The sequence below is a fragment of the Parasteatoda tepidariorum genome, chromosome 9, assembly GCF_982258835.1.
Source record: "Parasteatoda tepidariorum strain Cologne lab strain chromosome 9, Ptep-v5.0, whole genome shotgun sequence".
Classification (NCBI taxonomy): Eukaryota; Metazoa; Arthropoda; class Arachnida; order Araneae; family Theridiidae; genus Parasteatoda; species Parasteatoda tepidariorum.
In genome coordinates, this window is record NC_141763.1 from 67547601 (window position 1) to 67567289 (window position 19689).

At 26.8% G+C, this 19689-nt stretch overlaps 1 long non-coding RNA gene across 2 annotated transcripts in view; it reads right to left on the reverse strand.

The window, feature by feature from the left end:
• The window catches only part of LOC107437847 (uncharacterized), a 339730-nt gene that overhangs the window by 200043 nt on the left and 119998 nt on the right, over positions 1-19689 (reverse strand). For both annotated transcript variants that reach the window (XR_015429297.1, XR_015429298.1), the window contains one exon: positions 18918-18970. This is a non-coding gene — a long non-coding RNA (uncharacterized LOC107437847). The remainder of the gene's footprint in view (positions 1-18917; positions 18971-19689) is intronic.

The following is a 19689-nucleotide window of genomic DNA, read 5'->3' on the forward strand; positions in this document are numbered from 1 at the left end:
CGTTTTTATCCAATTACAAAAAAAAAATTTAAAGAATGGGAAGGGATTTTTTTTCACAATATTGAAGTATTTAATTCACAAATAAATTTCAAAAATTGTTTTTTCTCTTTTTTAAGATTTACAAACTGTGTTTAATTTTTTACATTTTTAGATCTAGGTTTTAATTAAAATTGTGATTAATATTAAAGTAAACAATAAAAAATTTTAACAAATTATTGTAGTTTTAAGTTATTTAGCTCACAAATTAATAACTCATTAAAAAATCACTCAATTTATTCATTGTCAATTCTACTGCATCTTTTTAGAATTTTGAAATATTAAAAAAATATTATTTAAAAAATCATTTAATTTAATAACTATATTTCAATAATAGTTTTTTAAACTGATTTTTTTTAATTTAGAAAATATAGAAATGATCAAATTAGCCCACCTACTTAAGAATTCACTAATTAAAAAGAAACTAAACTAAAATGTGTGTTGTTTAAGAAAGCAATTGATTTTATTAATCATTGAGACAAACAGACTACCAAAGCAATTAATAGATTTTGTATATTTTTAAGTCCATATACTAATTACAGATTACTAAAATATTAATGTATTTTAAACTTATATTTTTAATATCTGAAATTTAAAAAAAATAAAAATAAAAATTTTGATATACGATCCTTTATGATTGACTGAAAAGGTATACTACAATTAAAACAGTCAATAAACTTTCTCATATCTCATTCAGGAATTAATCGTGTCGCATTGAAATTCAGTTCGATCAGTTTTAACGCTACTACCCAGTTTATCAAGAATGAATTCGTAAAACTGATTTCGAAGATAAAATTCCACATCGCCTTTCCGGAATCATCCCACTGTTCCAACAACTTAGCGGTTATATTTCACCACAGCGCGCATTTTCAAAAAAATAAAGAAATAAAAACGAGGGTAAGATGTTTCCCTAAAAAGAAGGAAAAAAAAGAAGAATGTTTTTACCGTGCATTTTTTTCTCTTCTCCCTTGAAGCTTTTCTGTCTGTAAATAAATGATAAAAAGGAATCCATGCATCTTATGGTTTTTGCAAAGATAGGGAAATATTCATCCATTCGACAGGATTGGCATCTTTTAAACATACTTCAATCCGAATACAAGTTTTCATAAGTGATTTCCAAGACTCGAAATTTATTTCAATCTTTCCTTGGATATCGAAACATGTTATCTCCTTTTCTACTTTTTTTTTCATTATAAAAGTTATATTTTGTAACAAAGTAAACATGAATATACCTCAGTGGTGGTTCTTGCTTAATGGTAGACAGATTCTAGAAAGAAATCTGAGAAACATTTGTTTATTATTTTATGATAAGACTTCATATTGTTAAGAAATATTTTTCAGGTGGCTTGATGGACTAGTATTACCATTTTTGTCATTGTTTTACTTCAGATCTTCTTCGTTTTATTTCTTAACAACCATTTTCGAAATAAAAAAAACGAATGCTTGTATTTTTCTTTTTTGCTTCTAAGTTATAAGAATAGAGGGGCAAAACGTTTCAAAATTGCGCAGTCTTCGATAATTTGAAGAACATGATATTGTTCTTCAAATTATTTGTATGGATCGCCTTTTTACTGGTCAAGTGCTCCCAGTCTTTTTAAGACACAACCAAAAAAAAGCAAAGTAAACCTGAATATATCTAGTGTTGGTTCTTGCTTAGTGGTAGATAGAATCACCTAGAAATTTGTTTTAGATTAAACATATGATTATTATTTATGATAAGACTTCATATTGTTAAAAAAAACTATTCTTCGATTGGCTTAATGGACTGGTATTACCATTTTTGTCATCGTTTTACTTGAGATCTTCTTTTTATTTCCTAACAACTATTTTTGAAATAGAAAGAACGAATGTATATATTTTCTTTTTACTTTCTAAGTTATAAGAATAGAGGATAAAAATGCTTCAAAATTAAGTAATTTTTGATAGTATGACATGATATCGCTCTTCAAATTACTTGAATGGATCCTTATACTAATCAAGTACTCTTAATCTTTTAAGGCAGAACCTAAAAAATGCAATTTAAACCAGAGTGTATCCAGTGTTGGTAATCGTTTATTAAAAAGTATTATCATTTTTGCAGCGGTTTTTGTTTAAAGGCAGATCAGCGTCAAAATTTGCCTGAAATGAAGCAAATATTTAATATTTGATGATAAGACATAACATTGTTAAAAAAATATTCGTCTGATGGCTTGGTCAACTATTTCCATTTTTTCTTCGTAGATAGAATCAACATAAAAATTTGCGTTAGAATAAGTATATGTTTGTTATTTTATAAGACTTTATTCTGTTAAAGAATATTCTTCAGATGGCATAGCGTGATGAATGAGTATTACAGTTTTTTCCTCAGTTTTTTCATTGTCAAGCGAACATTGTTATGATGTTATTCGTTTTTTTTTAGTTATAACTATTTCTAAAATAAAAACAAGCGTGTAAATATTTTAATACACTATATTAACTTTTCAAGTGAAACTAAAGATCGTTAGAAAAACGTTAGACAGATATAAAAACCAGTAAAAACTCCCACGGTTAGTCCAAAGACGAAATAATCCTAACTAATTACCTGGCTATCATTTGATATAGTTATACCAATTATACTATTATTACTATTATTGTTGTTGCTCTTGCCAACAAGAAAAATTATGAAATTTAGCATCATGGACCAAAATATTGATGAGGCTTTTTAAACATATATATAGTGCTAATTTAGCGAAAAATACATCAAAAATATGTAAATAAGTTCAAGGGTAATAATATAAGGAAAAAAACTAATCAAGAGTACTAAATTAGTAATACAAATACATGCTTGCATCTTAATCGCCTTAATATGTGCGTGCATTTTACAATGTATTGTACACATGTATTGTACCATATATGTTGCAAGCAATTATTGCAGCAATCATGTAGTAAGCAATGTATTGTATCATGTATTTATTTGCATCATGCACACAAATAAATACATGTTTGCATTTTAATAAACAATTATTTATAAGAATTTTTTCAGCTAATATACGAATTTAGTTTGGAATTATGTATAAAAAAATATATAATAATTATAAAATTTACCATAAAAATGCTTATAGCCATTATAATAATTAATCAGAGCCATGATACACAGCCATAATATAAATTTAGGTGATTTGAATGCTGATAATAATAAACATTAACGTGCATTACTATTAATAACTGTCCGACTAAATTTTTTTTAAGTAATCACACTCTTCTAATGCGTTAATTACACGTCAAGTACATTAATTAATTGATAAATTTAATTAACAACAATTTTAATTAATTAGTAAATACAAAGAATAAATTGTTTAATATTATAAGCATTCTTACATTTCATTTGGTAATGTTCTAATAAACTATTAAAAAGAAATTTGAGTTAAAAAAAATGACAGTTCTTGAAAGGATAAATAAATGTACTGTAAGTGTAAATAAATTATGATTTGCACTCATACTAAAAGATATGAATTTGATGTGAGTTTAAAAAAAATAATACGTTAAATTATGTGAATGAAAAATAAAATAAATTAAACGAAAAACAACAGTAGCAATTGTATATACTTAGTATCATTACTTTACAACAGATGGCGCAATCAGTTCCCACCGTATTTCTAAAAAAAGTGAAACTCGCCAAATAAAACGTTTTTGGGTTAGCGGCCCGTGCGAATAAGGAAATATCTTCGGTAACATAATGGCCCATTTCATCTCTTCCTACCACTTCACATCGTATCCTTTTCTAACAAAGAACACGCTTTAAGACGTTCTATCTTTCACTTCTCCCCTTTTTTATGTGCCAAGAAGTGCACCCCCATTTTCGCGTGTCACTTGATTTAGGGGCGAAGGGGCGCCTAACCCTTTAGTTGTTGTTACATCCGGTATTTTTTTTTAGGAAGGCGCCTTCTATTGTGAAATCCACGCGACCAACTCAAATTCCAGAATTTGCATTCAACTGAGTTGACGGCTTGTTTCGCCAATAGATACGTCATACGGATGCTTAGTTGTCAACTATGTTCTATATATACTAAAGAGAATTTTATCTCCGTTGTACAAAAAGAGTTTTTTTTTTATGACTTTTATTTCGTTTTGTAGTTTTTTTAAACTTAATCATGAGGGAATTTAAGATTTCCTTTTCTTGATTTAGCTCTAAAACACTATTTCTATCTTTAAGTTTTCTAGTTGTTTCAAACTTTAGTTACATAACACAGTGATTCTAATTTATATTAATTTAAAATTAATGAAAAAAAAATATTCATTAAATGATATTCAGTAACTTTATGGGATATAATTTAGTTAAAAAGATTTTATCGTATTAAATAAATTTATTTTTTATGACTCTTATTTTGCTCTGAAGTATTTCAAAATCACTCAATGTTTTCCCCGATATTTGAATAAACGTTTCTGATATATTTTGGCCTTCTAGTTATTTCAAAGTTTAAGAAGGTATTGCATAGGGATTCCAGTTTACATTAATTTAAATTAGTGAAATTAAAAAATAAAAACATAAAAAAACTTATACAAAAAAATTTTTTCTCATTTTTTACCAGAAAAAACCTTTACCGTAAACCTTTTTTTTAATTTTAATTCTAGCTTTAAAGTTTATAAAATCCTGTGTAAACAAACCTTGTTTCAGAGATAACCATAAAACCTTGAGAAGGTGAATTTATTCTCGGTCTGAGATTACTTTCCTCTTGATTTGCGATAATAATTTATTCTCGATCTTAGAAGGTTTTTTTAGCCTTGTTTTGTAAATGTACAGTCAATCTCGATATAAAAGGGTTGTTTACGCAGTTTTAATGTGAACCTCATAGCGCGTAAGATAGCATCGTTAAATTTTACATTGTTTCAAGCTTGCATGGCTCAATTGCTAATCATTTATTAACCTTGTTGGGCTTTATGATAAAGGTTGTTGCTGACATTGAAATCAAGCATACATTGCTATCTGGGAAGGCATAAAATTTTAAAGTGTACTATGTTTTAAATTGAATTTACTTTTTTCATAATTTCTGTTAATACATAAGTTTTTACTAATTTAATTTTAAAAATTATAAATAATAACATAAATAATACATAAAATTTTAATTTTACAAAAAAAAATTGTAAAAAACTTTTTTTGCTGAAATTTTTCGATAAATGGAATGTAGAGCTTAAGAGCACAAGAAAGCGGAATTAAATGTTGTACCAAATCTTAACAACATTCGAAAATTAGAAAAATCTCACAATTTTAAGCTAAATCTGAATAAAAATATTGTTATAAGGGTTCATATGAAGGATAACAGAAGAAATACCCAGGGTGTTTTAATATATTTATAAAATTTATTTATAAAATCCATAGCTTAAAAAAATAATAATAAATAAAGATCTTAATTGGCATTTTATACGAACAAAGAAGGCATAAAAATTTGCATTTCGTTATTTCAAATTAAACCTGCATATGCTTTATTTTTGTAACTATAAAATTTTATAATGTAAAAGTCAACAATTATCTTTTGATAAAAATAATCCTCTGTAGAAACTGGGGTGTAAAATCTGTCCCAATAATATGTTAAACAACCCAAAAAATTATTTTAACACCTTATTCTGGGTTAACACCAAATCTGGAGTTTATATATGACTCAATTTACCGTAATTTAAATCTGAACATCCAAAATAGAATGATTGTACACCAAACTCTCAAGCTTTTACACAATCCAAGAATTATTCTCCCTTGCAAAAACACCAATGTTAGCATGCTTTGAATTTCAAAAAATGCCAAACAGAATATCACAACTTGTTTTTTTTTTTTTTTACAATCTAGAATGAGCTGGCAATAGTTACTTGTCATTTTAAGAGCTGATTTCCATCAACAGAAACAAAAATATGCATATTTTTAATTATGTAATAAGAATAATTGCATTTTATCTCTTAAACCTCTGAGAACTGTATTAACTGATTTTATAACGTATAACCCTATCCAGAGCCGTTCAGTAAAACCAAGTTCTTTCCACTCGGATATTTTATATATATATATATATATATATATATATATATATATATATATATATATATATATATATATATATATATATATATATATATATATATATATATATATATATATATATATATATATATATATATATATATATATAAATTCTTTTCTTTTATAATGCCCACCTGTGTTAACATCCGTCAATTCAGACAGAAACAGGGCGATTTTGTTGGCCTCTCTTTCGGGAGCACCATATTAGGTGGGCCAACGTCGCTCCCACAGTGAGGACAGATAGTACAGAGAAGGAAAGAACATCCTTGCCTGGGATTCGAACCCAGAACCTTTCTGATGCAAGGACAGTTCCCTTCCCCTACACAGGCTGGTCGGCATACTTACGTACCTACGTATATATATATATATATATATATATATATATAGTGCGGTGCTATGAACTTTTACAAAATAAATTAATTAATTAATAAAATAGCACAGAGGGATGTAATAACCTTATTAGTTTATCTCGCGGAAGTGGGTTACGTTTTTACTTATAAAATCTTCGATGTTGTATTAAATTAAATAAAAAATATTTAAATTTTAACTGCATAAGGGAAACTAATTCTAAGTTTAATTCTTTTAAAAAGAAAAAGAACGTACAAAGCAGTTCTGTCAAAACTTTTACTTGTTTAAATCTCATTCTGTAAACTAGTAATATGGTTACTTACTAAACTATTTGACACGTAAATGATGAAAAATTGTTGAAAAAAAAGTGGATTCTTATTACGAAAAGCTTCAGACAGAATTATGAAAAGTGAAAGACAATCTACTCATTCAAAATTATAAATGCAAGTTCGTTCCAGATTCTTCTTCATGTCAAACGATAATTTAAAGTATAATTTTCGTGTTCGAAATTTTATCGTTTTAGAAGCTTCTCATATTCCCAAAAGTGAAGAAAATGAACAGTTCTGTCAAAATTTTTGTCACATTTTAGATTTAATTTTAGTTCGCTGTCTCACTTTCAAGTCACTAATTTAATAATTTTAAGGAACGTCTTTTTTTGACTTATCAATCAAGTTATTTTATCGTCAGCATAATCTGTTTCATCTCTAAAAATATGATCCATTTAAAGTGAAAGAAAGGGTATAATCTTTATTTTAACTTTAAGATGATTGAGAACATGTTAAATTAAATTTAATTTCTTCAACTTTTTCCTCGAGATTAATATAATTTTTTTACGCTTTTTTTGAAAAATTAAGGCATTATTTTAAAGAAACAGCCAGATTTCAAGAGATAGGCCATGTGGAATTTAATTTAATTTGCTCAATTCTTATAACGAGACTAAAAAAAGATATTTTAGCTTTTTATTAGAAACTTTTTTTTACTAAAATGTGTAAAATTTTGTTTTACAGATTAAGATTTCCAGTTTATATTTTTTTAAATAATTGAAACCAACCAATATTAGCATTCTTTCAAATAAATTGCTAACTGTAAGAAGAATCAATGTTGAATGAAATTTTATTTGATCAAGTTTTGTAACTTAATTAATGTAGGTCTTCTTCATTTTTTATTAAAAAAAATAATATTTTTTTTTCCTAAAATGCTTCAATTTTTGTTACAAGTATATAAAATTTCTATGTTATCATTTTAAAAGTTAAAACAAATCATTGTTATCATCATTTTAAATCTGAAATAAATAATAAATCACTATTTTGTCTTTTGTTCTTTATTGTATAAGTGTTTTTAATTTTATATATCATTTCAAGCTTTGGAATTTTGCTTTCATTCAAGCTTTGAAATTATATATATATTTTAATCTTCTAGCATCGTTTTGCGTAAAGAACGGTAACTCCTCAGTTTTCTATCAGGGGGCGCTGTATGGAGTCTAATTAGTTGCCCATAGTCTTTTTACTATACGTGAAACCATTTTTGCAGTCGTAGCTGAAGACGTTCGGAAGTTTCAAAATTTGTTCCAAACTTAATTAAAGTCAACGAAAAAGTAAAGTCCATTGAGTTAGAATATTAAAATGTATACCTTAATATAGCTTTTTTGTTTTCAATCTTTTATTTATTTGAAAAAAAGATGTTAAGCAAATGCTTTTATTATTTAACAGGAAAAGTTTGGATTTATAGATACCAATATAAACTTCTTAGCCTAGTATTTTTGATCCTATCTCGGAAGACAAGGGAACTCCTAGATCAAGTATGGTGACACCTCGTTTCCGTGGAGGATTTGCCACGGGACGAATTCCGTGGAGGATAAGGGAAAATAAGCAATGAAACCTCTGACGGTTAGCTCAACATCATGGGACTTAAATTAATACTGAGAATATTTAACGTCAAGACTGTTGTCACTGTGCAGAGTGTAAATCAGTATTTAAAAATAGGTGTAAAGATCCCGCTATGGGAACAACCTCACTGTAAAAAATTCCGGATCAGAGTACGATTAAAAGTACTGGCACTCAGGATGCAACATGTTACCGCAAAAACCGCATGTTACATGTTACCGCAAAAACCGCATGTTACATGTTACCGCAATTATTGCGAAAATAAGTATCGTAAAATCACTTATTAATTCTAATTAAATAAATATTATCGCAAAAATTAAGGTGATAATATTTCACGATAAAATGGATTTTGGGGTTAAAGGGATTTTGCGGTTGATACACCCAAAATGCCGGTACTTTAGTTCATAATTTGAACAGGAATTATACACAGAGTGCTTTTCATTTTTTCCTGCTTCCCCTTCATCGATTAATTTAAATTTTTTTCTGTAAATATAAACTGTGATTATCTTATATTAATTTTCATGAGAACAAATATTTATAAAGTATTCAAATTTAATGAAATAGGTAAAATTAGAAAAACTTGTGACTTTTTTTCTATTTTCTACATGGAATAAAATCCTTAAAAATAATATTTGCTGCAATTGTTGAAAATCTTTAGACGTAAGTCTTCTTCAGAATCTGTTGAAAGCTGATTCAAAAAATTTATAATAAATAGTTGATAACGACCTCTCTCCTTGTTGGTCCCCGTATGGGAGCTTTGGCGGGAAGTATAGTCGTATTATTTTTTAACTTTCTCCCACTCTTAAGACCATGACATTGAGTGAGATTGTAATAGGATTAAACGGACATTTTGTCTGGGAAGCAAGGTGGGTGACTTTTTTACATATGTGGTGTATATAGTCTACTTAAAAATCTAAGTTTTGACCGCTTTTCTTTATTCGTAAAATATGACCAGCCATGATATAATTACGCTAAAATCAAATAATATGCGATCTTCGATGGAATGAAACATTTTGTCGAGAGTGGATTTAAACAATCAGGATGCAAGTTATGTAAAAAAAAATTACTCGATTGTGGTGTATTGAATGAATAGTTAATTTAATTTGTTTATTTGATTGCTCACAGCTGTTTCATACAAAATAACAATTTGGACATACAAGTTTATAGTAGACAAAATAATAAGTTTTCCTATTTGCTAATTTTTTTGCTGGCGAGCCCATACTGAAAACATTGTGAATCGTGTCTCAAATAGAATGACACTCTTGAAACGGCTGGCCGGTTCTAGTTGGGCTGTTCAAACCATACCTTAAATTTAACTTATAAACTTTTTATTTTGCCTGTCATGACCTACTGCTGTGAGACTCTGATTACAGCATCTAACTCTGTTACTGATATACTTGATAAGACCCAAAATCAGGCACTGCGGATCATTACAGGGGCCGTAAAAACAACGCCGATTGACGCAATGCTCGTGATAACAGAAAACAAGCCATTAAAGAATATTTTTAAAGAGAATGCCCTGCTACTATGGGAAAAATTAACACGATTACCTGGTTGTCTCTCTCTTTAAAGTGAACTCTCCTTGGACACAAGAAGGTGTTTGAAAACCCAACGTGGTTTTGCGCAGAGTGTTCTGGAACTAAAGGCACTGCCTGATATTAACTTCGATCCCGAGCCCTTTGGATCTAACTATTGATAAAGGCTTCCAGATTCGCACTGATCTCACCCAAGTGGTTTCCAAAATAGAGCAAGACACCTCGATTTTAGGAATGCTTGCTCAGGAAACAATAAGCACCTTATATCCTGAACCCGAATGGGTACATATCTTCACCGATGATAGCCTTTTGAAGGACACTGATAAAGCAGGAGGAGAGGTTTATAGCCATCTCTTCTCCTTTTATTTTTCAACTGGAAATCGCACAACTGCCTTTGATGGTGAGGTTGCTGCTATTCGTGTAGCTCGGTCACAGCTGCACTGTCATCTGAACAGTATTGTTAAGGCTGTTATCTTTTATGACTCAAAAGCGGTAATTTTTGCTGTGAATTCAAACACTTCTCCTTCCTCCTTTAACATCCTTGAGTGTAAAAAGCTCCTACAGGGTCTGTTCGGGCTTTCTAAGGAAATTGTTTCGCAGTGGATCCCGGGACACTGTGGTGTAGCTGGTAAAGAGTTAGCAGACCATCTTGCTAAGCAGGGACCTTCTATCCTACAGACCTCAAAGAAAGCTGTCCCTCTCACCAGTGCCAAACGCCTAATCAAGACAAAGATGATGGATCTCACTCCCAAGTTTGCAAATTACAACTTAACCTAAACATGTTTGTATTTCCCTAATCACTATAATACTGTAAAAACCATCACCGCTGCTGTGAAGGACAGTGAAAGAAATATGCTATTGAAAAGCGTGAATAGAACAAAATTACCAGTAGAGATAGGTCCCGGGTAACCAAAATTGTCCATTTGTAGTAGGTACCAGACATTTGGTGTGGTTTATAATTCATATTTTAAGTGTACCTGACAGAGTCTAAAACATACTCTGATGCATTTCATTATTAATGAGACCAATCCTTCAATGCATCACCTATCTTTTGAAGTCTGTTACTTGTAAATAAAGAGTTGATGAGCCATTTGTTGTAATCTTATAACTTATAATATAGAAGCCCACTCAACAAACTTAAATAATCTTATATTTTAGAAAGAAAAACTTATTAGATTTAACTTTGTTAATGTGACATTATGGATTTAATTCTCTTCCAGATTCATCTATTATTAAACCATTTTTCTTACACCACCCAAAACAGAGAGAACCAATTACATTTTTTGGACCTTCCTGGCTATTTTTTTTTATCTTTCTTATCTGTAATCACCCGATCTATTTTAATGGTACTACTTCTTTATGGAATCATTAAAAAAGACAGATAACTAGATATACAGACACGCAAGTCACGAGAAATTGGATCAATTCATCAATTTGTCGCAAGATGGCAGTGCCTAAAAATTAATGAAATGAAGCTAGGATGTAGGATGAAGTGAAGTGAGTTGAAAAAAATGTGTCCCTCATTGGGTGGGAGAATTCCCTCATTTCTCATTTGATTGACGAAGTCCATCAAAGCTTCAAAAATCCCGCCCCCCAAAACTGCTAATCGCCCAGTTTAGGAGATGATCGTAGATCAAACTTCTTGTTAAAAAAAATACGACATCGCAGAGAGTAGGAAAAGCAAGTCGAACCTAATCAGATATCGGATTTTTTGAGGGACGTATGGGAAATATATGAGAGAAAAATTATTTTTTGACCAAAATGTTGATTTATAGGTGAGTTCCTATGGTGAGTTTGTCAAGAAGACAAGAGACAGGGGGGATAATTTCTTTTTGTGTTATGACATTATAGTCACAAGCACTTGTTAAAATGATTTGATTTTTATTTACGAACATAGCAGTGGTGTTTTCAATCACATTAAAAGCGATATAATATATCTCAAGTCAAATAAAATCTTAAGAAAATCGGATCGTTGATAAGAAAGACGCTATGAAAATTGACATTTGCTTGCGTATACAATTTTAATTTAAAAATGCTTACATTACAATATTTGTAAAAATTATTTGTTTATTTCTTTAATAATTTTAATTTAATATTTCAGCAAAAAAAAAGTTTTTTTTAACGGTGACTGTTCAACTAAGAATATTTACGTTACACTAAACTAGCTGTATTGCCTTTAAAAAAAAAATTTTTCAATACTTTTATAAAAATGATGATTATGCTAAATTGGGCCAGTATGCTTTATCTTTTTAAGTAGCACAAAATTAGATTTTTTTAACCCTTTCGGCACCACCGGGGCATACATGCCCCACAGACAAAAACACTACTGGGTTATTTATGTCCCTTCTAAAACACCAGATGGAACACGTCGGTCCCAGCTCCTTTAAATTATCCAGATAGTTAATTTTTTATTTTAATTTTGGCAGAATATTGTTGTTTTTACCTTATTTGAACTATTTAAGCCGTAATTTTTTTTATTGGAAAAGAAAAAATTTATCTTGAAAGGGTAAAAGCAGATTTTTTTTTATGTTTCGGAAATGAATAAGAAATCATTCAGAAAAGCTAAAAAAAGAAGAAAAAAAACAATTATTTAAGCAAAATGAAGAAATGTTGTCTTAAATATAAAAATATGAGAGAAGTTGAAAGCTTAACAGTAAATAAAAGGGATGCATAACGGTAAAAAGTGATAATCCACAATTTCACTCCCTTACACTCTCTTATCGAAAAGTAAACAATTACATATTATAAAAGCTTTCATTTTTCTCAAGCAGTGTTTAACACTTCCTAAATGACAAATGTTTTGCAATATGTCTTAAATATATTATATTTTCATTATGGTTGATATATTTTATAAAAATGTGCATCTGTTTATCTCTAAACAACAAAAATGTGGCTTATCACTTTCCTCCCTCTAGGTTTTCCACTGTTTAACGAATCTTTTATAATAGTTTTCATAAATTACACTCATGATATTAAACATCCAATTTTAACGGTTCGAATTGCAATAAATATAAGCACATTAAAAGAATTACTTCTTTTAACTTCCTCAGCGATAACTTGGTTAAAATTAAACAAAAAAGCACTAAAATATAATATTTTAATTACTTAAGTAAGATAGTCATTAAAAATCAGCAAGACAACCTATTTCTATGTTTAAAAAAACCGAAATATTTAAAACTGTAAGAGACGGTATGGGTTGCTGTAAAAAATGCTAGATATAATCGAAGCAAATAAAAATTAATTATATAGTAGTTGAAATCTAGAAGTTAGTAAGTTTTTGCAGAAAAAAAAACATTTGAAGGTAAAAGTCCCAAATATATATCATCAGTATTATCTATATCATCTTTGATAACAACCATGAAAGAAAATGAGAAGAGCAGAAGAATAGTTAAAAGTTTATAAATTAGGATATTGATCATTGTTTTTGAAATAAGCAAAATGAAAAACAAGCATGAAATAGAGGCAAAGTAACTGAAATAAACAAAATGAATTCCGAAGGAATCCAAAAGTGCAACTTACAACATATTTTTGAACCTATATGAAAAGTAAAGGCTAAATTGACACAATGAAAGTCTCAATTCTGTTGTAGGAATTCAGTTTTACTAATTAATAAAATGATTGATTGTTTCATTAATTTCCCTATCTGAATTCCATTCCATTCGTAAAAATTTTTTTGAACCTGACCAAAGTATTAAAAGCTCAAATTAAACACTGAAAAACCTGTCTCTCAGTATTTTTAGTGAAATTAAATTTAATATTTAATAAACCGTTAGCTATTTTATTAATAATAAATCTTAATGTCATTAGTGAATAAATCTTAATTGCCTCCATAACTAAAGCTTATTTTTCAACCTAACCAAAAAGTAAGCGTTCAAGTGCACTGTAAAAAATTTCCGGTAAAATGTACAGGCACTTTTAGATGTGTCATCCGTATAAATTCCATTTTACTGAGAAATTTATCAACTATTCTGTAAATTCCATTTACTGTAATACTGTGAAAAACATGGTACATCAGATTTTTTATTCAGTAACAAAACTGATGTCACGGTAAAAGTACCAGTACTTTTTACCGGAATTTCATCCGAAAATTTTAGAGGTTGACTCACTAAAATGTTTTTTCTCTCAACTAATACTGTAATTCAAATTAAACTAACTGACAAAACGGTAGTTGTTTTATTAGTTAGCAAATCTTGATCTCCTTAATTAGTAAACATATTTTTTAACATAACGCAAAAGCTAAAGCTAAAATGCAACTCTAAAAGGCTGCTGCACTCAACACTGTTAGAAAAAGCTGTTTGATTTACTAATAAAACATTCACTTCATCAGAATTATGTTTATAGCAAAAGCACACACCTTATATAAAAAGAATAATTTAAGAAATTGCATTCGAATTATCTGCGAATTGCACTTTCAAAAGCAAACGTTGGAAAAATTTTCTATTTCCTTATGAAATGTTAGTTGATTTAAATAAATTTAAAACAACATGCTAAGAATTATAATTCAACTTGAAAATAATAGTTCTTGTTTAACGACTTTTAACAGACCGACATTTTATTTTGTAATGTACATATCATACTGTAATGCTATTATTAATCTGTACACAAATAAACTCATACAAAGTAATCACCTAAACAATAAATAACTTATTCCTATTATTCCCACCATTTTTTTATACTTTTTGTTTATTTACTTACTTTTTTTAACTTCTTTCTATTTTTTATTTAAAAAAAAACTATTTCACTCACATAAAAACAGTTAAAACAAAAATAATTTTAATATGATTTCAAAAAATTAGGTCATGACAAGTTAAAGTTTATTGATTTTGACTAAATTCTGAATTGGAAGAATATAAACCAAGAAAAAAAAATAAAGATAAAAAAAAAGAAATGGTTATTGGTACCCAACTGCTTTCTTAATGTCTATTTTCAATCTTTTTTTTCATGTATTTTTTGATTTAGTGTATAATATACACATAAATCGAAATAAAAAATGTCTAATGAAAAAATTTCAGCATTTTTCCTACGTAAATGTTCGTGTAACGATTAGAAAATAAATATTTTTTTTAATTTCAACTTTAATGCAGCTTATAATTTTATTCATTATTTTCATTATATTTCTTTTAAATCCTTAAATTTTCTGTTCTTTAGATATGTAGGGACATAATTTATGTTTTCGTACAAATAGCAATAAAATTGAATTTTATTAAGATATATACTTTTTATTTTTAATTTATATCTTACATATTTTATACGAGAATTAATAAGGCATAATTACATATAGAATATAATTATTTCATGTAAACGTGGCCAATTCAAATCATTGTCGTAATGCATTATAAATTGAATTTATTCAATCATGGTTGATTATAATTTTGACAAGATGGAGAAAAAATTCCAGTAAAATTACCGTACTGTACGGTAAGGACTTTTCTGTTAGAGAAATTATTTCAATAAAATCATTCCGATTAATAAAATCAAAATATAGGGTATTTAAAATCATTCATTTGGTAATTTTACAGTTCATATGGTAACGGTTTACCGGAAATCCTGGTTTTAAAAATTATCACCACATATTTAGTAAAAAATACTAAAATGAAATATAAATTTAACCAAATAAATGGTTTTTATTCCATACTCTAAGAAATTTTAAAACTACCGAATCCCCCCTATTCGCCAAATTTTACCACAGTTACCAAATTTTATCAGATATTATAAAATTATATTTTATCATTAATTTTACCAAACTCATTGCCAAAGTATTTCAGTAAAAATTATTGAGCTTTCATGTGTTCCCATACAGCAAGAGAACTCGGTAAATTTTACCATATTCTGATAGTTTCTCAATGCACAATTGTAATAATATGGTATACTGATTTGTAAACAAAGTTATAATTGTAATTATAAATTAGGACTTCTTGAAATCACGAATGCAAATAATTTTGTTTTAATAAATTAGTTACACTTTGTTGAACTGAATCAGCTTAATTAATTAGCCATTTTTATTTTAAAAGTTGTATTTTGTTCTCTAACTAATATTACTTTTTCTAAATATTACTTTTTTTAAATAGAAACAATGAATTTATAAAAAAAGTTTCACTTTTTTTTTCAATGTCAACAGACTATATTAACACATATTCAAATTTTGTTCACTTTAACACCTTAAAATGAAATTGAAACATGAGAAAGTATTGTATAATTTAACTTAATGCGTATGTTTTTTTTAAAAAAAATATTCTCATGGATCAAATGCTTAAGCTGAAAGAGAAGAGGCTAGATTTTGTTGGTTTTCGTTTCATAAATAAATACTTGATGAAAAAAATACATTAAACATCAGCATTGTTAAGCATTCATTTATGTATAGATTATGCCTAAATACTTAAATTTTTTACCAAAAACTCGGGAATTTGAAAAAAAGTTTATTGAAAAAAGTGTCAATTTTTTTCATAATTTGTTACAAGTTAAAAATTTAACTGCTTGAAATAAATGTGTATATTATATATTTTCAATTATTGTAAGTAGAAGTTATACGTATTTGTGAAACAAATTAATAAGAAAGAAATTAAAAAGAGAAGTTGATTTTTAAAATATCCAGTTTTGAAATTATACAGAATACTACTTTTAAAATGGATTGGATAATGTAATTTGAATGGATTACTTAAATTAAATAATAATAAAATTAATAGATCATATAATTTGTTCTAAATTATATTCCATTCAATTTTTTTATGTGTGAGAAATAGTTTTAAAATGCATTTTAAGAAAGCTAAATAGAATATTTCAATAAAGACTTTTTTAAGCAAAATAAACCTATAAATTTTTGAAACAATTATTTGATTTACACAATTATTTTCGCAAATTTATTAATTAAAGGTGCTAATCATATGGTATTCAAATGTGAGAAAACATTTTCTCTATTCGCATAACAATCTAAATACTTCATTGCTTTCTCTTTTTCAAACTTTAGATCTCGTAAGTGTAGTTAAAAATGCTATTAATATTTTATTTTAATTTTTAGAAATTTTTTTCATAAACTTAACGTAAACGATTTAAAATTTTCACTTTTTCTCCACAGGCATTGATTTTTTTAATTAGATTAATGTTATTATAAATTTTCTATTATTTTTTAATAAAAAGATGTTTTTTTTTTCGTCTTATCCAAATATTTTTAATTTTATGTTATTTATTGTTTACTGAAAATAATTTCAAAAGTTTACTTTTTCATTAGGAAAATTATTTTATTCATTTAATGAAGAGTAATTCATATTCTTACATAATTCAATAATCTTCAAGAATTCAGTAATATTATTTGTTTATTATTGATATTAGTACTGTTATTTAATATTTCACGTGTTTATTATTGATATTAATATTGTTATTTAATATTTCACGTGTTTATTATTGCTATTAACGTTTTATTTTTTTATTCTTAAGACACTTTCTTCATTAATTTAACGTAAGTGGACTTTTTTTTTTCACAGGCATTTACTTTCTTGAATCAGATTAATATTTCTATGAATTATAAATTATTTATAATTAAGAAATTTTTTATTTTTTTTATTTTGTACAAATATTTTTGATTTATATTGTTTATTCTTTTAATGAAATAATCTCACAACTTCAATTAATATTCGTAGCATTTTTTGAATTACGGACAATTTAAGTAATAATTATTTTCTTCACACACATTAAAATGAGTTACGAAACATTATAACTATAAATTATCAATTTTATTCTATAGTAAATTTATTTTATTCTTTTCATGAAGAGAAATTAAAATTTTTATAATATTGAATTAATTTCACGGAATCAGTAATAGTACCATTTATTCTGTATTATTCAATCACAAAGATTATTCGTCAAATGCTTCTAAGGCCCCAATACAATTTTCGTGGGAATTATATTGTTTAATTCAATCAACTCAAATAAATTTAAATAACAAATAAATTCAAATAAATCAACAACAAAAAATTAAAAATTATGTTGTTTTCTTTATTTAAAGTTAAGAAAAAAAGTATGATCTAAATTACCAGAATATTGTAAAATTTATTGTGTTTCTGGGAACACCAAAAAGCTTGACAATTTTTTCCGTTCCTCTTTGGTAATGATTTTGTTAAATTTAACAATAAAATATAGCTTTATTGGCATGCAGTTCAGTAGTGAATACTGTAATTTGCAATTTGGTAATTATATCATGATAACTTAGAGCACAGTATAAAAACCATTTATTTGGTTAAATTTACTTTTCAGTTATGTATTTTCATTTAATGCGAAGTAAATAGAAAATATAATTTTGAAAACTAAAATTTCTGGTAAACCGTTACCATATGAATAGGAAAATTACCAAATAAATGATTTAAATACAGTTTATTTAAGTTTTATTAATTTTATTTAACCAGAATTATAAGTTTTTTTTTATCAGAAATGTCATTACCATACAATACTGTAATTTTAGCCAAATTTTTTACTCTATGCATGTATTAATTTGAGGAACTAGATTAATCTATTATTTTATCCTGTTACTCTATGTTACTTAATCATTAGGAATGCTTGTTAAATCTAGGTATAAAATATTTACACTCCACAGCAATTTTAGAAAAAAGAGTATTTTTTCCCTCCTTTAGAGCAAATAATTAAAATTTAATATTATTATTTTAACGCTATTATGTTACTATTAATTATAAAAAAAAATTCTCAAAAACTTGATTTTATCCTTTTAATGTATTTTTTAATTCGCATTATATTCTTTAAGAAATAATTTTCATGTGTGTGATTATATTGGAATTCCATTTTTATATGTGTAACGCAAATAATTTAAATACTATTATTAATAAAACAACATTAGTAGTACAAGGATTTGTTAATCTTCTCTTCATTACTGCTTATAGCTTAAATAAATGTTTTATACGTAGAAATGGAATAAAAAGATATGAATTAAATATTTATTTTCCATAAAAAACTGATAGGACTAAATATGCCACAAATGCAAGAAAATTATGGAATGCGAATTACACGTTACTGAAATAAAAGATCCGTTATTTTGCAACCAAATAAAATGATAAATAAATTAATTAGTAAAACAAAGAATTTACTTACCCTATGAAAATTTAGAATCTTTAATAGAATCTTGGTTTTAAGTAGTTTTCATTCTGAAATAAATTTTCTCAGTGAGATATTCAATTATTTTTAATGTGTCATAATTTTATCTATTCTAATTACATATTCATAAAAAAAATTCATAAAATAAGTATTATGATTTAAAAGTTGCTAAATTAAATAAATTTCTTATGTTAGTAGATAATTCGAGTAAATATTAAAGACAGTTCCTTAATTTTCAACATTTTTCATGCTATCTTTTGCTCTGTTAAAATAATCTGTGCAATTCTTTTGAAACAGCTATAATACAGATTAAGGCATAAAACATTAAGAAATTATGCTAGGTTTATACATTAAATAATAATTAATTTGACCATAACTAGCATGTTTTAGTTCTAGTATAATCTTCTCTGAACGTTTATCTTTATTTTAAATTATATATAAGTTGCTTTAGATCGATACATTTTTTGAGGTAACACGTCATAATAAATTTTTTCATAAAATTAAAGTCATTAAAAATAAACTTAATGACGTATTCAATAATAATATCTTAAATGGAAATGTCTTGAATAAGTGACAATATCTTGAATAAATGACAATGTCTTGATAAATTATCCTAGAACTGATTGAACTAGATTCCAACTATGAAAAAAAAACTATTTCAAGGATAATTTTCAGCACTAAATTTCTATTTTTTATATTTATTTAGTTGAAAAAAATCTTTTTATTAATTTATTCAATTTTTCTTTTATTTTACAATCAAAATCAAATT